The sequence below is a fragment of the Erinaceus europaeus genome, chromosome 3, assembly GCF_950295315.1.
Source record: "Erinaceus europaeus chromosome 3, mEriEur2.1, whole genome shotgun sequence".
NCBI lineage: Eukaryota > Metazoa > Chordata > Mammalia > Eulipotyphla > Erinaceidae > Erinaceus > Erinaceus europaeus.
Genome location: NC_080164.1, coordinates 80,131,647 through 80,137,563, shown reverse-complemented (window position 1 = coordinate 80,137,563; position 5,917 = coordinate 80,131,647). Strand labels below are relative to the sequence as shown.

At 34.2% G+C, this 5,917-nt stretch overlaps 1 non-coding gene across 1 annotated transcript; it reads left to right on the top strand.

Moving 5' to 3' along the window:
• The first annotated feature begins 1,750 nt into the window (after nucleotides 1–1,750).
• Nucleotides 1,751–1,856, top strand: LOC132537853 (U6 spliceosomal RNA). The gene has a single exon (XR_009549278.1). It is a non-coding gene; the product is annotated as a U6 spliceosomal RNA (small nuclear RNA).
• The last annotated feature ends 4,061 nt before the right edge of the window (nucleotides 1,857–5,917 follow it).

Genomic DNA, 5,917 nt, shown 5'->3' with positions numbered 1-5,917 from the left:
TCATATGGTAATTCTATTTTAAATGTTTTGAGGGAACTTCATTCTGTTTTCCATAGAGCTATATTAATTTTCATTCCTACCAACAGTTTACAAGGGTTCCTTTTGACCTATTCTCTAGCCAAAACTTGGTAATTTCATGCATTTTGATATTAGTAATGCCAGCATATTGAAGTGATATCACATTGTGTTTTTAATTTGCATTTTACTAAAGATTAGTGATTTTGATTTTAGGTGCATGGTTTCCATTTGTATGAATTATTTGGGGAATAGTTGAGGAACCCATTTTTATTTGTGCATTGTTTCTTTTGTTGTACAGTTTTTCTTTTGTTGTTGTTGTTTATGTGTGAGTGTATGTGTATGTATTTTAGTTTGATGGAAACTCACAAACTTTAGCTTCTGTTATTTGCACTTATAATACTATAAGTAATCATTCCTAAGTTTAATGCCATTTTTCTATGAGCTTTACAGTTTCATTTCTTCTCTCTATATTTTCAATTCACTATCAGTGACTTTTGAAAGTAGAAAGCTAGCAGTAAGTGTTGTTCAATTTCAATCACTCCCCCATTGAGCTGTCTTGACTTCTCAGCTAGTTGATGAAATATAGAGTTTTTATTTTTATTCTAACCTTTTTACTTTCTTTTTTGTGGTTTATTTATTCTATCTCATTTCTGCAAAGAAATCCAAAAATGAAACATATGCAAAATTTTTCCTTGCTGCTCTCCTTGTGGAAATTGGAATTAAGAGGCAATTTAGTTGAACTTCATTAAGAGTTTTAAAGTAAATTATGAATGACATACTCTATGGAATATTGGTCCACAGACAGATGAGTGGTAATGCAAAAGGCCAATGCAACTTTTTAGAAGATGCAATATGATAAAATTGTCATCTACATTAAAACAAATGTCAATCACATAAAATCAAAATATATGCAATAGCCTTAATGTCTATTCATAAAGCATGCTAAAAATTAATAATGTAATATTTTCAGAGTAGGATTGGAATAAGGAATGGAGATACCTATAAAAAGGAATTTCTACATATCCACCACAATTTCAAGCAAATAGTAGTTGACAGAGAAGATACACATATACAGCTTTATGGTTTTACAGTTTGTGCCAAGTTGACTTCATTTTCTTGATGTTATCACTACCACTGAGGAAAATATAAATGTGAATTTTGATATTGCAAGTTTGAAGTGACCTAACACTCTGTATAAGGGACTAGCCCAAATAGATTCACAGTAATCCCTAGCCAACCAGGCCAAATCTTCTATCTTGGGTATTTATGTCTTCTATATCCAAACATTAATTTTTTATATATTTTATTTTACTTCTTTACTATGCTTATTTATTGGGTTAAAAACAGCCAGAAATCAAAAGGGTAAGGGGACATAGAGAGGAAGAGACACAGAGAAATACCCACATTGCTGCTTCAATACTTGCAGGGCCTTCTTTCTGTAAGTGAACACCTGGGGCATGAAGCTGCATCCTTGAACACTGTGGTGTGAGCAATTAACCAGATGTGCCACTGCCTTGCACCTATAGCCAGATTTTTTTCTTGACTTGTCACCCAGAGCATAATGGAACTTGTAGTTCTTATTCACTTCTTTATATCATCATTCATATTACTAATTTATTTGTGTATTTATTTATTTATTCATTTATTTATTTTGATGATGAGGTCCTTAAACATGCATCATGTCCCAAGTAAACTTTTTAAAAGTGAATCAACTTTTCTTTTAAAAATATTCATGCTTGCTTCAGCAGCATATATACTAAAATCAGAACGATACAGAGAAGATTAGTATGACCCCTCACAGGGATGACATGTAAATTCGTGAAACGTTCCATATTTTCCCTTCTAGGACAATAAATACTTATACAATTTAAAAATATAACAAGATACAGTAGTCTTAGTTGAGCACTCACTATATATCTTGACATTCTCTTCTGGCCTTTAGAGTTTGTATAGAGAAATCTTCTGCTTATATTATGGATTTTCCTCTATATGTGACTCTTTGTTTTTCTCTTGCAGCCCTCAAGGATCCTTTCTTTATCCTTATTCATTTTCATTCTAAATATCATGTGCATTGTTGTCTTTAAGTCTGAGTTAATTCTGTTTGGGACATTTTGGGTTTCTTAACACTTTGTCTTTTATGTTGTCTAGAGTATGGAAGTTCTTAGGTATTCCTGTTGACTTTTTATTCCCATTCCTCTCTTCCTATGGTAAGCCAATACTGTGTGTATTACTTCTTTTGTAGTCATCCCATATGTGTCTGTTGTTGTTTTCAGTATCTCTTAATCCGTTTTTTAAGTTCTCCTACTTTATTAGTTTTCTATAATTCATTCTCAATGCTGTTAACTCTGTTTTCTGTCTCAGCTATTCTTTTCTCTCTTCTTTCTGCTGTTTTCTGTAGCTCAACTATTTTGTTATCTGTTTCATTATCATATTTGTTTTTTCAGCTAGCTGTGTTCTTAGCTCAGATATTTTAGCTTTCATATCTCTAAGTACCTCAAGAGAATCAGTGTTTTCTTTCAGAGTTTCATTTATTGTTTCCCTATTTCTGAATAAAATACCTTCAAAAGATTTCCTCACTTCTGTGACTAATGCTTCAATTTGTGTTTTTATGTTGTCTTCATTATTATGTACTTCTGCCAATTTGGGAATTTTTTTTTTTTTTCTGAACTTTTGTCTTGGTTGATTTCTCCAATGTTTTGTTTCAGTTTAAACATTATATATCATGTGTTATGAGATCCCTCCCTCACTGTTTTTTAATCCACTGATCACACTTACCTGGATTGATTTGTGTCTATATTATTAACAATTTACATTTTCAAATATTAATAGTTATTTCAATGTTATCATTTTAGGATGCCACTGAACAAGCTCAACCACAAACCAAGACAGACACAGACAGAGTAACAATGTTCAAAGATTTATTCACACAAGCATGTAGAGTCTCATGCATATAGGGGAACTCAGCACTGAGGGTTCACTATTGGGAGTGTTCCCTGGGCTAGGAACCCTGGGCAACTCTGAGACCCTCTGTTTTATACTCTGAAGGGATGGGGGTTACACAAGCAGGGCATATACTTTAATCTTTACCTAAGGAAAATAGTTACACATTATATCTTGAGCAAAGCAAAGTACACATTCCACCTTAATCTTTATCTAAGCAATACACTCTAAACTCTATCTATGGTGCCAATCTTTACCTCTGTAAATCAGGTATACAGAAGCAAAATGAGCTGGTAAAGTTGAGGGGGAACTTTCAAATTCAAACTGTCACATAAGCATTTATTTTGTATCATCACTCTTGCAGGCCTAAACGAGTTATCTATAGCTGCCCAGATGGCCTGGGTGTTCTTGGGAGAGAGGCCAGCTTGTTTTTCAACTGTATTTTACTTAAAAAATAAGTCTCTAAGATGGAATAACTATCAAAATGGGGAGCTCTTGCTCTCAATCTCAGTCTATGAAGTGAAGCCATGTGGCTGTTAAACGTTTTTATATTATCCCTGAAGTCTATGGCAGCCTGAGGATGTCTTCACTATAAGTAGATTTTTGGCCTAATTATGTAAAACAGGATGAAGTTTATGCAAGGAGATTCTGATGCCCCAAGGGTCTAAAGTCCTGGACCCAATCCCTGCAGCTGTACCACCAGTCAGAGCCAACCAGAGTGGTGTTCTTTTAGCCCTGTGAGTTTCTGAATGAATCCTGTTTGCATTTGATTGGTTCTGAGACAATCACACTGTTTCCTAATTTATCAGAACAACATGGAAAGTTTCCTATTATATATCCACATCTCTTGGCCATCGGGAGTGTAAATTTTCTCCTGAGGCATCGAGCCAGTTGTTTGCCCACCAATGTCAGTATAGGGTTTCCCTGCTGCTATTCCAGCCTCTGTGGTGCAGCAGCAATGTGAGCAACATAGGATCATATTTGTAATTTGGTGTGCATTAGGTGATTTTCTCTTTCTTTCAGCAGTTTTTTTTTTTAATTGATAAATCTCAGACAGGAGATGTGCATCAACTGGTATACTTCCAGACTGGTATGAGCCATTCCTGAGTATGGGCTTTTAGCCCCAGGAATTTCTCCTTAAGTCCTTTTCTGTCAATGTGCTTGCACTCACCCATGGCTTGGTGGGCTCCCTAAATAATCCTAGATTTATCTTGTGCGTAAGGATATCTCAGGTGATATTCTTTGCTGTTCCTAGTGGATCTGGGAGAGCAAAATGGAGCTGCTGCTATTTAATAGTTATGCCTTCAGAATTATCCCCGTGTAAGTTACTTCTATTGAGGTCATCTCATATGTCTTTGTTGTTGTTTCCAGTGTCTCTAAATTTCTTCAGCTCTTTTACTTCTTTCTTAGATTAATACATCTTCAATCTGCTTAATTCTATTTTCTGCTTATGTTATTCTTCTCTCCCTTCCCTCAGCTCCATTCTTCAGATTGGCTTTTTTCTTTTCTTTTTCTTTTATCCTGTTTAGCTATAATATTAAATTGTTCTGCTAACTGGTCTTTTATCTCACCTATTTCAGTTTTCAGTTCCCTAATTACCTGAAGATAGCTTATGTTTTCTTTCAGGATCTCACTTGTTATTTTCCTCATTCTAATAGTATTCCCTACAATTCTTTCATCAGTCCTATGACGAATGCATCAAGTAACATTTGGATACTTTCCTCAAGTTGCTTCTGGCTTGCTTAGAGTTCTTTCTGGGCTCCTGTTCTGGTTCATTTTTGTGGTGGTTCTTTTTTATTTGACTGTATTTTTGGTGCCTTCTGTATTTTGTGCCCTGGATATTGCTGTTTTGGTATTTTTAGGGCGACCTTTAGGCTGTTGGTTCCTATGCAACTGAAGCCAGTCATGTAGTGATCTGACTGGGGTTTGCCTGTAGCTGTTGTTCTAATGTGATACCACTGTCACTGCCTTTAGAAGAAAAGATGAAATATCTCCTCATTTCAAATTGAAGTAGGGGATATATGACTAAAAGATTTGCAAAAAAAAAAAAAGGAAAAGAAAATATAAAGCCATATCAAACCAAATTAAAATCCTCCCCATATGGAGAACACAACTAATCACCAGCATACAGTACAACAGTATCACAATCTAATCTTGATCAAATCAGAATGAAAGAAAAAACAAAAACAAAACCTAACACAGAATCTTCAATTAATCTAGAAGCAGTCAAACAAATAAGCCACCCCATAAATAATAATAAGACAAAGCAAGAACAGACAATTACAAAAATCAGTTATCAAGCATAAATTCAAGAAATTTTGGGAAATAAGAGAACAAAAATAAAATGAGTTAAAGAGAGAAGAAACACATAAAATCTAACTCCTGTAAAATAAATCACAAACTCAAGTGTATATAGCAGTAACAGTTGCAAAAGCAAAGATAGTTTAAATCAAAGAGGAATAGAGAAAAAAGAAAAGAGAAAAGGAGTCTTCCCACAACAAAGAGCACAACCAATTACGAATCAATCCAACAGCAACAGCTAATTTTGATCAAACCAGACAGAAGGAAAAAAATGAACAAACAATAATAAATTTTTTAAAAAACCCTGCAGATTAAACTATACTAATTGGGTTAAAAAATAGGAAAGCTATCAGGGGAGGGGGTGGGATACAGAGATCTGGTGGTGGGAACTGTGTGGAGTTGTACCCCTCTTATACTATGGTTTTGTCAATGTTTCCTTTTTGTAAATAAAATAAATAAATAAATAAATAAACTATACTAATCAACTTCATAAAATATCTGCCCCCAAAACAAGTTAAGAAAAAATTCAAAAAGCAACTATCAAACATAAACTCAAGAAATAGAGGGATGAAAGAAAAATAAAGTTAACTAACTAAGCAAAACCAAACTAGACTTCTCCCATACAATAATCAGAAAGAACCCTCAATGCATATATCAC